This window comes from Vigna umbellata, chromosome 9 (assembly GCF_029865625.1).
Source record: "Vigna umbellata cultivar VRB3 chromosome 9, Vumbellata_1.0, whole genome shotgun sequence".
NCBI classification, from domain to species: Eukaryota; Viridiplantae; Streptophyta; class Magnoliopsida; order Fabales; family Fabaceae; genus Vigna; species Vigna umbellata.
In genome coordinates, this window is record NC_142173.1 from 13,538,178 (window position 1) to 13,553,993 (window position 15,816).

Here is a 15,816-nt window from a genome sequence, read left to right on the forward strand (position 1 = left end):
CACCCATCAGTAGGTGTTTAAAACTTACCAACACCCATCAGTAGGTGTTAAAAACTTACCAACACCCATCAGTAGGTGCAAAATTTTCTCACCAACACCCATCAGTAGGTGTTACACACTTAGCATCCTTCAGTAGATGCTATATCCAACTAGCATCCTTCAGTAGATGCTATGTTCAGCAATATAATGTTCAACAGATTTAAAGATTACAAACCAAAGTAAAATTTAAAAGTTCTAAAATCACTGGGTTGCCTCCCAGCAAGCGCTCTTTTAACATCACTAGCTTGACCCAATAAAGCTCATGTTCCATCTTCTTTTTCTTCTTTCTACTAAACTTCTTCAGAAATTTGATCAAACCAGGAACCTGTTGCAGTGTCTCAATCATAGGAACTTTAATCTCCAATTTCTTGAAGATTTCCATGAAGCACTTAAATTTCTTTTCCTTCCTATGATACTTCTTTGGATGAGGAAGAGGTTTTTCATATGATTCTTTCTTTTTTTCTCTCGTCCTCTTTTTCTTTTCTCTCACTTTCTTTTTTTCTCTTCTTTTTTTACTCACTTTCTCAATCTTCACACAAATTTTCTCTTCTTCTTTTTCTTCTCTCTCTTTTCTCTCTTCTTTTTCCAACTTAACTTTTTCAATATTTACATTCACTAGCACTTTACACTCTTCCCCGGGGTTAACCTCAGTATTAGCCCCACAATTCTTGTCAGGCCTTTCTTCCAACTGCTTAGTAATCTGACCCATTTGAATCTCCAAGTTCTTGATAGCAGCTTTAGTGCTCTTTTGGGTAGACTCAGTTTTCTGTATGAAATAATTAAGAGTGTCTTCCATCCTCATGGACCTTTCATTAAGCATAGAAATCTGCTGCCATAAGGTGGGTTGCTGCTGCTGCTTATTAAATTGACCACCTTGCCCAGTTTGCCCTTGACCAATGCTTGCGTGTGGTTTCCACCCTTGAATGTAGTTCCCTTGACAGTATGAAAATTGATTGGCCATGAAGTTAACATCCTCTAAAGCTTCCACTGGAAAGGCGCATTGACCATTGATATGATCACCACCACATAATTCACACATCTGTGGTTGAACCTGTGCAACAGTCTTTAACTCTTTTGGTAGTTGTGCAAGTGTTTTTGTAAGAGTCTCCAGTTGTTGAGTGAGTATCTTGTTCTGTGCTAGCAAGGCATCATGGGTTTGTAACTGTAGAACTCCTTTTTGTTGTATAGGAGCTCCTCTTTCACTGTTGAGCTCATTGTCACTAGTAGCCATATTGTCAATGATTTATGTAGCTTCCTCTGGAGTTTTCCATTTGATATTTCCTCCTGCTGAGGCGTCAAGCATCATCTTGGTTTGTGAACCAAGACCTCCAAGGAAGATTAGGACTACTTCCACTTCGTCAAATCCATGCGTGGGTGTCTTTCTTAATAAGCTTTTATATCTGTCCCATGCATGCCCGAGTGATTCCTCCATGCCTTGCCTGAATGATGAAATCTCTTGTTTTCCTTTGTTGATCTTGGAAGAATTGAGTGCCCATATAGTTAAATTCTTGACCGAATTGCATCCTGCATGCATTAGGCACAAAACTCTAGAAAATATTTGTTAGCACAAAAAGATAGAGAAGATATAAAGAGTAAATGATAAGAAGATAAAAGATAGCAAGATAGAAGATAAAAACATAAAATAGAAAAATGAAAACAGAAAACAGAAAACAGAAAAAAAAAACAGAAAACAAAAAAAAATAAAAACAGAAAACGAAAAAAGAAAAACAAAAAACAAAACAAAAAAAAATAAAAATAAAAACAAAAAAACAGAAAATAAAAAAAAACAGAAAAATAAAAATAAAAAATAATAACCGAAAAATAAAAACAGAAAATAAAATCAAATAAAATCAAATCAAATCAAATCAAATCAAATAAAATCTAATCTAATCAAATAAAATAAAATCAAATCAAATCAAATGAAATAAGATAAAATAAAATAAAATCAAATCAAATAAAATCAAATCAAATCAAATAAAATCAAATAAAATCAAATAAAATAAAACCAAATCAAATAAAAACCGAAAAAATAAAAACAGAAAATAAAAACAGAAATTCAAAATTAAAGTCAAAGATAATCAATAATCACACAAATTAACCAGTTAAACCAGAGTCCCCGGCAATGGCGCCAAAAACTTGATGGACAAATTTATGATCACCAAAATATGATGTCACAAACTTGTTGAACAATCGGCAAGTATGACCGAATCGTTTCAAGTAATAAACTCGGTAAGACCAAGTATCGTTCTCCCAAAGGACTCACGGCCTAGTTTAGTTATGTGATTCTTTGATTAGCTAAGACTTAAGAACAAAATAATTGGATTGTACTATGCAAAAGACGAAAATAAACATGTATGCATGAGGTTTTGATCAATGGCAAAAGCAAAAGACAAGCACTTTCAATGAAATATATATATATGAATATGTTGTTGGGGGTCAATTTCATCTTATCCACTCTCATATATTTTAGGAATTCAACATTCAAGTCATCATTGTTAATGCCACTCTCTAAATTACCTTTCAAGAAGGCTTCTCCCTAATTACGAGTTCATACGATTCCTAGCATTCCTAATAATTAGTTTTTTTAGCACAGGAGCTTAAGGCAACCAATATACTATTGGGAGAAATTCCCCGGATCTAGACTTCCCGGTACGTTCCCGTATCGACAAAACCAATAATCATGCATTGAATGAGTTAAACAAAGCAAGCATTGAGCAAAGAGGAAAAACCCTAACTAATGATGAAAGAAAGCATAAGTCTTAGATTAAGATGCAAGCACAAATTCCATATATGAGAGCTTCAAAAGATTACATTGATTCCCCAACAAACATACAAGGTTTAGTTCACCATATTCATGGTGAACCTAGATGAACAATAATGAAAGAATGAAAGAGATAGAAAAACCCGAGAAAGAGAAGAGGAGAGCTGTCACCATCTCCCAATCTACCCCAAGGGGTGGAAGAGAGAGTGTTTGCTTCGTTTCTGCCAAAGATACCAACCCTAAGACATCTAGGTCTTTAAATAGGACATAAAAATAATAGAAAACGGGTCCAAGCCCAAACAGATCATAAAATCGCATAAAACTGGCCCAAAACTCGTCTGGTTGACTTTTTTCGTATTCTGGTTGACTGGTTGACTTTTTGGTTGACTGGTTGACTTTTCTGGTTGACTGGTTGACTTTTCTGGTTTCTGGTTGACTTTTCTGATTCCATCTCTCTCCTTCTTCACTTCTTTCACTAAATTCACCTTATAAAAACCTACACAAAAACACTGAAATCAAGCATAAACCTGTCCAGCTCTCTTATTTCTGAAAATATGGATAAAAGCATGATTTCAAGCTAGTTTTTAAGTGTAAAGGTTGCTTTTTGTGTCAATTTTAAGCATGAAAATAACAGTTTTTCAACTGTTATCAATCTCACACTCCCTTGGACACTAGATTGACTCATCCTTGTCAAGTATGTAGAAATGATTTTCACAAGGTTCTCAAAAAAAACTTGCACAAGTAATGAGTGAAAAGTTTTTCACAATCTTTCTTTGTTTTTGGTGAAGGATTTCTAAAGAGATTCTAGAGGTAAAAAATTGTTTCCAAGTAGCTCCCAGGAAGAAGAGGTGAGTCACAATTGGACAAGCTTAAAAACCAAGTTCTTCCTATCCAGAGTTTCCTTATATTTATATTTTGCCTTAGTTTCTAGGTAGAAATCTTTCAAAATATTTTCAAATGTTAATGAAATGCTCCAAAAAACCAAAAGAAGGTTTAGCTAGATGCTATGCAATCCTATATACCACGGAGACTTAAAACGAAAAAATCAACAAGCAATTTAAAGAAAGCAATAAAGATGCAAAATGTAAATGCTAGACGACCCTAAGTGAAAGTGCAAGTGACACTTGGAGCCCCTTGACACACTTCCACACTAAGGAAACAAAATTACACAATTACAATGTTCAAATGTGATCTTGGAATTTCTTCAAGAGCATTTTCCCAAGTAACTTAGCCAAAAACCAAAATGAAATTTAAACTACAAAGGTTTTGTGATATGAAGGCTCAAACAAGCTCAAAATAATGCCTAAAACTAGTGCAAGCTTCAAGCTTTGGCTGCTGCTATGTGCTACTCAGAAACAGTATGTGAGTTGAGCTTTTTCTGGTTGGAAATGTTGTTGGAACAACAAACTGCAACTATTGGACAGAGGAAAAAATTGTTGTTGTATAGTCCTCCTTCTTGCTCCAATTTCAATTCCCTAACCACTTCCTAGAAGGCTACCATAGTAGGTGTAGGTTTCTGCCTCTGGATGCCTCAATCAGAATTCACAACTGCTCCAAAATCCACTAGAAACAACACCAAACAAATCTAAGAAATCTGCACCAGTTTCAACACATTGCACCATATTTTGCAATCCAAGTTTCTAGAGTGGATAGTTTAGAGGCCAAAAAAATAGGGAATTCAATTAAAACAACACAAAATAATAGCAAGCACTCAAAAGGAACCTAATAAAGGTACTAAAATAGATGAAGAAAGTAAGAAAATTCGAAATCACAGTTCAGAATTCATTCCAGATGTAAACTGTTTGATAATTTCCAAAGTGTTTGATGAAATGCCCCAAAGAACTTCAGATTATGTGTTTTTGACTTTCAGGGCTTGTAAACTAGATTGCACGGTTCTTTAAGCTTTTTAACACTTGATGTTACTTCTTTTAATCATTTATTTTCAATCTAAATCATAGAACAAGCTTTTACCAATCCAAATTTGGAATTAATCAAATGAAATTTTCAAACAGCACCTAGAAATGCAGAACTGCACTAGGAAAAGTGGACTGATTTGGTGATTTTAAACCCAAAACTGCGTGGAAGTGATTCAACACTTGAATTACTTCTTCAAACAACTTTGTATAATGAATTTAAGCATGTGCAAACTGTTAAACCAATTAGAAACAGACTTCAATGCAAAATCACTGGTTCACTTCCATTTAAAGCATAATTTGAAGGTTTAAAAGGCAAATATGCATATAGGCTGGAAAATGACCAAATGAACAGTGCAAACAACTTTGAAATGACAATTTAAACTTGCTCAAACGTTGTAAATGCACAGAAATCATATTTCAAGGAATCAAGAATGGACAACAAAGAAAATGACTCAAGATGATGTTACTCTATGGAACTAAGCTAGAATTGAGATGCTTAGCATGACCAAACTCATATTGGACCAATCAAAGAAACTTAGCACGGTGAAAAGCTTGGATTAAAAGCTGAAACAGTGGAATGCTATTAATTGTGAGCAACCAAGCTATGCAAATTGCATTTCATTGCTTGTAATGGTCTGCTACACTTGTAGCATAATTCAATATCATCAACCAAATTTGTATAAAGCGCCAGAATCAAAAGAAATCAACTGGAAAACATATTCATGATTTAAAAACAGAATTGAAATTTTGCAGTAGAGTTCAACACAGATTTGAAATCAAAATGGATTTCTAGTGCTTTAGCTTGTATCACCAAAGCTAGAACAAATTCTCATTGCCTTTATTGGTTGATATTTGGCTTATCTAGCACTTGAACTCAAGCAACACGAATTAAACCAGTAGAAAAGAATACCAAAGCAGTGACTGCAATATTCATTTACACATGACCAAGACAACACAGATTGGAAGAAATTAAGCTAGAAATGACTCAAACAAACAACATTCGCCATTTAAAATAAAGGATAAACATTAACACACCATGGAAACAAGAAATCACTGACTGGAAATTCAATTAAAGCTCAAAACAATAGTGAAAGAAATGAAACAGTGAACTGGAACAAAATAACAACAGAACAACACATGTGGAATAGAAATGAAGTAGAAAATGCAAGGAAAAAGTTAGCTATGGATGCGTGGACGACCACAGCTCACGATACCACTTGATGGAAGCATGCGTAGGCTATGAACTTGCAAGTAGCAACTCCAAAAAGCAAGCATTGATGGTGCAGCGGAATGAATGAAAATGAGAAGTGTTTTGGTGTGTTTTTAATGGAAGGAGTGTGTATAGAGACCTCTCAGCTCAGAAGGTCTTCCTACTATGGAAGGAAGCTAGAGGAAAGGGTAGAGCAAGTGAATAGAAAGTGTGACTCAAGAGCATAAAAGGCTGGAATCAAATTCTGCAGCATTTCACTAAATCTCAAAAGTGAAAATTTACAATGGAGAGGCCCTCTTATTTATAGGTGAAGAGGGGACTCAAATCTGGTCCAAATTCCCTCCAAAATTCAAATGATAAAACGATCTTGGAGGCTAAGCTGGCTGGGTCACATGGACAATGCTGCCAAAACGTGCTTCAGGCAGCTCCATTGGCACTGGAGCGCCCCTTTCCTGATGGTGCTTAGGCGGACGTGGGATGGGAAGTCCAAATGTTGCATTTGCGTTGGACACCCCCTGTCTAAGGGCGCTTGGGCGGCGCTGGTGTTGATTCCTTGAAGAATGCTTTTCCCAAATCTGATTGGTTGGCCATGGTTCTTGACTTTATTGTATCCTAAACAAAACAACCATATAGTATTAAAAGAGGAATCCTTATAAGACATAGAGAAAGAAAATCAAGAAAGAGCCTTTAAAAGTTCTTCTTCGACTTCCCTTTCCTAGCCTTAGCATGAGTTAATACTCCTTTGGATGGCTTGCCTAATTAGGTTTCCATCACGTGTTCTCACCTTCGATGGCGGCTCGTGGTGGACTCGTAGGGTTCTTCGTCACAAGTAGAACTCTTTCTTTTTCCTTTCTTTTCCGAACTCGCAATGCAAAGAGGAGGCAGTGTCACTCTCTTTGTGCCCAATCGTTTTTGTTGTTTCGATTCATGACAGAGGACGTCGTTTTCTCATTCTCTTTACCGGTTTTGATGCTTCTTGTAGGGGAAGAAGAGCGTAGGCGTTTTCGAGGCGTAAGGGTTCTGATTTGGGGAATTTCAGGTTCTGTTTTGGGTTGAGGTTTCTAAAGTTAGGGATTTCTAGGGTTCTTCCTTTGTTCTTTATTGCAGGTTTTGGATCACGTGTTTGAGTTGAAGTTTGAATTGAGATTTTGATTTCTGATTTCGCGTTTCTGAGTTTGAAACTGATGGTTTTATGTGAGTTTGCATTTTTGGTGTTTGATCGTGTAAACATGATGAGTTGTTTGGCGTTCTATTTCTGCTTCGTTTTGGGTTTGCTTTCTCGTCGTGGTTGCGAGGGCAACGACCTTTACGGGTGGTGGTTGGCAGCGTGTTCGTGTTAATTAACCATGGCAAATCTGGATGGTATAAGTTGGGTCTCTAAATTGTTTGTTCTGACCTTTGGGATGGATTAATTAGTCCTAAAGACCTATCAGTTTTGAAATGGCTAATAATAAGAAAAAGAGAATTGAAAATAAATTTAATAAAAAAGGGAATTGGAAATAAACTTAACTTAAAAAGGAAATTGGAAATTTAATTTATTAAGGAAATTAATGAAGTTTAATGAGATTTTAAAGTAATTGGAAATCAAATTAATTAAAATTAAATATTTTGGAATTAGAAATTAATTTATTTTCATAAAAAGAAAAGTATTGAGATTTTAATGATTAATTAAAGTAATAATGCTTTAATATTTTTGAATTGGGTTTTGATTCTTAAAATATTATATAAATTTATATTGGGTTTGTATATTGGTTTGTAAGTGATGAAAAGAGAGGTGTGGACAGTATTTAGTTTGACTATAGGTTATGTTTGGTTGACTTCTTGGATTGATAATTGTAAAACCAATAAGTGGATATCCATAGAATGGACTATAAATTTTAATATCTTGATAATTAAGTTGAGGTCTTGTTAGCGGTATACATTTGAAGAAAGAGAGTTGTCTATCTTGTACCTAGTAAATCCTAAGTTTTGAACTATTTACCGTGTGTTTATGAGCAGGGAAGCTATAGGTAGTATGTTTATGAGCCTGTATGAGGAAGCTACAGGTAGTATGTTTATGACCCTGTATGGGGAAGCTACATGTTGTATGTTTTTGAGCCTGTATGGGGAAGCTACATGTGGTATGCTTATGAGCATGTATGGGAAAGCTACAGGTGGTATGTTTATGAACCTATATGGGGAAGCTACAAGTGGTATGTTTATGAGCCTATATGGGGAAGCTACAGTTGGTATGCTTATGAGCCTGTATGGGGAAGCTACAGGTGGTATGTTTATGAACCTGTATGGGGAAGCTACAGGTGGTATGTTTATGAGCCTGTATGGGGAAGCTACAGGATATATGTTTATGAACCTGTATGGGGAAGCTACAAGTGGTATGGTTGGATACAAGAGACAGATTAAGGACCTTCTCGATGATGTTGGGAATTTGTAGTGACAATGTGTTGAAGACATTGTTGATAGGATAACGTTGATGGTATAATCATGATAGGGTTAATGAGGATATTGATGATGTAAATGGTGTAAAAATGATTATGTTAGTAGGATAACGCTGTAGATGATTGATTTGTTATTAAGTTGTGCTTGTTTTCTATGTAGAAATTTTATTGTCATTGGTTGTGCTATGGTAGCTTACCCATATTTGTTTGTGTTGTGGTTGTGTGGTGTTTTGTGATGATCATATGACATTTGGTTATACAGGAGCAGAGGATGTTACAGATGCTCCAGATGCTTGAAAGAGCCGCGATAGTGGAAAGACGACTTGGGTTATTTAAAGCTTTTGTGCTATAAATTTTAGAAACAATGTAATTGGGTTTGCTTTATTTCGTTTTGAATTTATTAATTCGAAATTATATAAGTTGACTATATATAATGATATTATGTTTTTTTAAAGTTTTAAATTTTTCCTCATACTCGAGACATCCCAAAAATCGGGATGTGACATTTTCAGCTTAATCATAACTGCTATAACGGTCATATTTTTAAATATGTTTGACTAGCATTAAATGCAAATCGATGACATTAATTGTGCATTCAATTAAGAGTTGTGTTAGTTGTAATTCTGTTACACCTGGTTTTTATGTAACCGATTACATTACTAACATTCAATTACTTTACGTCTGATATGATGAAAACTATAAATTAACGCATTACTTGTGTTTCTAAAGACTTTGTGATCAATTGTACACTTTCATATCTGACATCTTTGATCTGAGAAAGCTTTTACAGATTACATATACGCTCCAAGAATCAAGAAGTGAAGATTGTAAAGAAACTTGAAGGATTCTTGAGAGAATTGTTAAGAACTTGACTAGCTAATCTGATTCGCACTAGTGAGGTGTATCTGCTATGATCAGAAAAAGTTTCTGCACTCGTTGATTGTGTTGTGTCCCTGGTCGTGTGCGACACGAAGAAGAGTGAAGAGCTCTTAGACTTTGAGAGGGGATTCTCAAAGGGTTTCTGTAGCAAGAACGTGTGTGCGCAAGTGTTTTCTTTTCTATATTTGATTGTGAGTGGGAAAGGTGTTTACATTGTGAGAGTGTGTTCACTGTAAAACCTTTGGTATAGTTCTCAAATCATTATAGTGAAATATCCTTCAATCTAAGGTTGATTGGAAGGGTATTCATTGTAAGCATTAAGGCCGAACCAAGATAAAAACCTTGTGTTTGTTCTTCTTTCCCTATCTCTTTTACCTTAAACTGCATACACGTTTACTTACATTGCAAGAAAGTTTAAAGATCATTCTAACTTTGCAAAAATATTTGAAAAGCACTCATTTTTATAAATCACCAATTCACCCTCCCTCTTGGTGTTGAGAAATGATCGAGATCATACCCGAATTAAATTAATATGCAATTAAGTGTTGTATAATACTAGGAAGTGACTCCTAGGTCGTCTCTCAAGGACCAACTTACTCTGTCAAAGGTTCAGACACAAAATAGGGGGTTGTGAAGATTTGTGCTAAATAAAATTAATTCAACAAGAAATGCATATTAAACAGTTATTAAAAATGGTTGGTCACTAGCTCAATTACAATTCCAATCACAGATTAGCAACAATAAACACTACTCTAACTCCTCATCCAACACAAGTTAACCAATTAAGCAAAGACTAACCATGTTTTCATAATTGCAAACTATGCAAATGCAATGCACAAGTTCAATCAATTTTGCACCATGCAGTCCAATCAACTAAGCAAAGATTAAACACCAATTAGCCAACTAAACGTATACCCAATCGCTAGCACAAAACAAATTGAATGTTGAGCCAAATCAAAGCAGCAAAATCACACTTCCAACACAATTACTCACTCCTCTAACCCCTAATCCAACATGAATTAACCAACTAAGCAAAGACAAATCATGCTTACATAAAAGCGACCTAAGCAAACGCAATGCTCCCATTTAATCATTTTCATGCTGCCACAGATTAAGCAAATATGGTTTAATCGACTAAGCGAAGATTAAATACAATTAGGCAACTAAGCGTGTACCCAATTGCAAGCTGATGAGTCAATATTTTCTTGACTTCATTTAGCTTATTGTACTACATTTAATTAAGGAATTGGGCAAGAATGTCCATTATTTCCCCAATTTTTCTATTTGTGCTTAATTTTCTCAATAATTCTTATTTTAATTAATTTGAATTATCTGAGGCTAATTATTGTCATTATTAATTGTAGGGATATTTTTTGAAGTATATTTTGGGACAAAGAAGAGCTTGACCACGTCAACATTATAGTTTAATTTCATTTTAAATTCATTTATAGTGTAATTGGGTCAAACTTTATGACTTTGGACCCATTTTTTGTCAACATTTAGAAGAAGCCCATTAGAAGAGCCTTTTTGTAATTTGAGGTTTTAAATACCCAAATCAAATTTTAGGTTTTCTAACTCTCCTCATTCTGCACATTCAGATTTTCTTTCTTCTTGGAGAGCTCCTTCCTAGGTTTTTCCTTTTTTCCTGTTTTTTTCTTAGCTTAATCTTGTTATGAACTTGTTCGAGATTAATTGAATTTGTTTCTGCACTTTAATGTGTTCTTTCGTTCTCTTTTCTGTTTTAATTTGGTATTGCCGCTCTAGCTTCATTCCCAACTTCGTTTTTTTCCATTTGAATTGCATTTTTGTTCCGTTTATTGTGTTTAATTTGCGTTTTCCAACACTTTCAATCCCAATTGCGTTTTCTATTTTTGTCTAGGTTCTAATGTTTCGTTTGCAGCATTTGGGTGTTCGTTTTTGTGCATTGAATTTGAGTTTTTCTCCATTGGGTTTACGTTTCGTGCATTGGAATTTCGTTTCTGCATTGATGTTTCAATTATGTTTTGATTGTTTACAACTTGTTTCCATGAAAGGGTAAATCTGTTGTGTTGGTAATTGGTGGAACTGCATTGTCTCGATGAGGTTAATTTGTTGTCATTGTGCTTTTCACGTTGCATAGTATTAATCTGTTATGGGCTTTTCAAATTATGTATACGCTTAGTTGCCTAATTCGTGTGTGCAAAATTGATTAATCAAGTGCAATTGCATTTGTTTAATTTGTAATTTGAAAACTCAATTAATCTTCGCTTAGTTGGTTGATTGGTGTTGGATTAAGGAGGGAGAGATTAATTATCTCTAATAAGGGATTAGAGTCATTGCAAGGAAACCAATAACCAACCTGTCTTTAATTAGTGAATTTAGTTAGCAAAATTGTCCACACAACACCCCTCCCCCCCTCCCCCCACTATGTGTTCGACCTAATTCCTAAACCACATTTGGTCCTTGATAGACGACCTAAGGGTCAATCTCCTAGTTTATACTGCACTTAATTGCATATTAATTTGAGTCAAGTACGACCTCGATCACAATCATATAAAATAATTAAATACGGAGCAAGGTTAAAACAACGAGATCACCATGAAAGACCAACAATCTCAAGGAAAACGAAGCAATTTTGTCAATGACCAACCAAATACAATTGAAAACATTAAAGTAAATGTGGACATAAAAAATAGAGCGAAAATGAGAAACCGAACGGTATTATTAGGAAAGTCGAACGGTACTAACAATGGTCGAGTGGTTCTAATAGTGAAGTGTGTTAGAAGTCGAACGATACAAAGAAGTACAGCCGGTAAGAGGGAGAGGAGAAGAGAAGTAGGAAGCAAGAGTTAGAAACCGAACGTACTAGTAATGAGCCAAACTATACTAACAGTGACCGAAAGGTTCTAACAATAAAGTGTGTTAGAAGCCCAACAATACAAAGAAGTACAGCCAGTATGAGGGACAGGAGAAGAGAAGCAGGGAGGAAGAGCTAGAAACGGAGCAGTACTACAGTTATTAGCAAGGGAAACGAAGATAAACAAGCGAATGGAAACGAGAATGGAAAACTATTGCAATTAATTCCAAAATGAGTTCATACAGAATAAAGTCGAACGATATTACATCAATAAAATGCAAATAAGATCAGAATGCAGAAACTACAACACCAAAAAAACGAACAAGAACAAGTTGAACGGTACCTACAATAATGTATGTTAGAGACCGAACGATATCAAAAGGAACAATGTGGCATAATTAAAACCCCAATAGAATCAAAACGCAACTGAATTGAACGAAACTGCAAAGTTGGAGCGAAAATATGGGAAAATGGAATAGAAACCGAGTACAAGGATGGAGAACAAAAGTGAACAGTAGAAATCGATTGGCAGCAACAAATGACCAAAGAAAACATACATGAAGAAGAAACTTGAGTGCAATAACATATTCAACTATGAAATTGCGAAGAGAGTGAGTTCAATACATGAAGAGTAAAAGAAAGAAAAACCTAAAACCTCCCAAAGGGGGTGGGAACTCTCCAAAGGGCTGCCAAAAATGTGAATGAAGGAGAGCCCCTGTTAAACTGATTTTTGTCGCCTAAAATCCGAAAAAACTAAGTTTCCCCACTAATGTAGTAAAGGGACAACCTAGGTATTAATCCACAGATTCAATACAATTAAGTTAAAAGTGTAAAGTTAATTCTTGTATTTTATTCTACCTATTTATTTACTAATAAGGTAGGGAAAATTTAAAATGAATGTAAAGGAATTTAAAAAGAAAAGAGTAAAGAAAAGGAATCTGTAAAAAAAAAAGTGTAATTTGAAATAAAAAAATGAGAATAGAAATCTAAACTACCTAAGACAGAAATAGAACTTTAGCTAATTTGAGAATTAAATGCAACTAAAATGACCTAAAACTAGAACTGTAAACAAGCAACTCAAATTGGAAATTAAAAGCTAAACAAATCCTAAAAGTTAAATGAGTGTGAACCTATATGAAATGTAAGGATAAAGTGGCTATTCTAAGATGGAAAGTAATCAATGATGAAGAAGATTAACAAGCACTAAAACAATTCTACAGAAATACTAAAAACAAAGAAGCAAACTAAAGATATTAGACAAAAACGAAAGAACAGATGCAAATGTGTAATAGATTATGAGAAATTTAAGCCCTCCTTGGGGTCTTTTTAGTTCATATTTCAGAACTTAAAATGAAAATTCTAACTCAATTATTCAACCAATGCACACTTTCACAAGAAAGTGAATACAACACTGAAATTGAACTTAATCTGACAATTATGAAGCTTAACATCTCTCAAGAAGACCTCTTGAAAATCTAGGCCCACCTTGGGGTCCTATTACATTCAGAAAAGATGTAGAAAGGTGGATGTTTTCCTTTAAAATTCTCAAACATAGTTCAATTACAAAATTAAAATCACACATACTAGAAATAATAGAAAGAAAAACATATATCTGAATGATTCTTTATTTATTGAACTCCTATCCAACTCGAGAAGACATCTTGAAAAGGCACGCCCACCTCGGGGTCGTTTAATTCCAAAAGGGAATTACAAATGTGCATATTTACGAGTTCAAATCAATTTTCCTTTAAAAACAACATAAGAACACAATCACATAATCACACAAGAACGAAAAAAAATCAAAACAACATAATCATATAGCACTTAACACAAAGAAACATCAAGATAACAGAATCATATCACCACGGTTGTCACCACTGTGAGTTTGGTCAAACGCGAGAAAAAAAATGAAAACCTACTCTATAGAAAGAGTAAACCCTAAGCTAAAAAAATGTAAAGTTGTAGAGTGAAAAGTGTCTATGTAGAAGTGTTTACATGGCAGAAGCAAACCCCTTTATATAGGGTTACAAAAAAAGAAAAGAGAAAAGAAAGGGGAAAAAGGAAAAAAATGGGAGAGGGAAACCTTGCTCGAGAAACCAAAACAAAATATCTTATACACTCCTCAGCCAACTCAGCCTTTATTTATACTCTCTCTCTCTTTGTCCCCCTAACAAACTAACAAATTTTCCCGCCATTTAATTCCCTAACATTAACTCTCTACCGTTCGGTATTATCACTTTATATCGTTCGACCCTTCGCTCCTTCCTCCCTTGCTGCCACCGTTCAATATTAATATATATACCGTTCGGCCCTTATTCCCTACCGTTCAGCCCTTACTTCCCACCTCTTTTATTCCTCCTCTCATATACCTTTAGCTTCCTAACATTACCCTCCCCTTAAACATCAACCTTGTCCTCAAGGTTGAAGTCAAGGAACTGTTGTCTAATGTAATACTCCTCTTCCAAAGTGGCGCCCTCCAATCCACCTTGTTGGCATTGTATTAGAAATTGGGGTATCTCCTCCTCGTGCTACATTTTATTTCGCCTCTGCAACACTTTCTCTAAAGCATATATGGGTTGATCATTATGTAAGTCAACTGGTAAGGCACCTTCAACTGTATGTGCACCAATGGTTAACTTTAGTTGGGAGACGTGGAAAACTAGGTGGATTCGTGTTGTTTCCGGTAGCCGCAACTGGAAAGCTACTGGCCCCACTTGTTTCTTCACTAGGAATGGTCCATAATACCGCGCGGTTAGCTTAGGATGTACTCTGCCAGGCATAGACATTTGTCTATGAGGTCTGATTTTAAGGAAAACCCGATCCCCTTCCTTGATCTAGGCTTCTTTTCTTTTCTTATTAGCATAATGAGTCATTTGTTCCTGGGCCCTTTCCCCGCAACTGTTTTAGTGCTTCATCAAAGGTTTGCAGATCTTGAGCAATTGATTCTACTATTGTCTTGCCTGGTATGTAGCCTATTATGGTTGGTGTTGGTCTCCCGTAAACTGACTCAAAAGGTGTGCGTTTATAAGCTCCCTGGTAGCTAGTATTATACTAGTATTCTGCCCATGGCAACACCAAACTCTAGACCTTGGGCTGCTCTGAACTGAAACAACGTAAATATGTCTCCAACACAATTTAGAAATTTTGTTTGCCCATCCGTTTCTGGATTGTAGGCAATGCTCATGTGGAGTTTTGTTCCTTGCAACCTGAAAATCTCCTTCCAAAATAACCTGATGAAAGTGGGGTCCCTGTCACTCACAATAGATAGCGGAATCCCATGAAGTCTAATAACTTCCTTCACAAAATTTCTGTTATGGATTTGGCAGTGTAGGGGTGTTTAATGGGAATAAAATGCCTATATTTACTTAACCTATCCACAACTACCAATATCGTGTCATATCTTTGGGATTTTGGTAGTTTCACCACAAAATCCATGCTAATTTCCTCCCATATCGCCTAAGGAATGGGTAGTGGTTGAAGAAGCCCTTGAGGTGAAGATGTTAAGTACTTATGTTGTTGACAAACTAAGCAGCCACATATTCTATTACAGTCTTCTTCATGCCCACCCAACGAAGAGACTGTGACATCCTCTTATAAGTTCTATAAACTCTCGAGTACCCTCCCGTCAACGTGTTGTGAAATTCTGCTAACAGTTTGCGTATCCACTCAGACTGGGCAGAGAGAAACTAGCTTCCCTTATAATGTAATCTCTTGTTCTCCATTGTATAAGCCGAATGAGA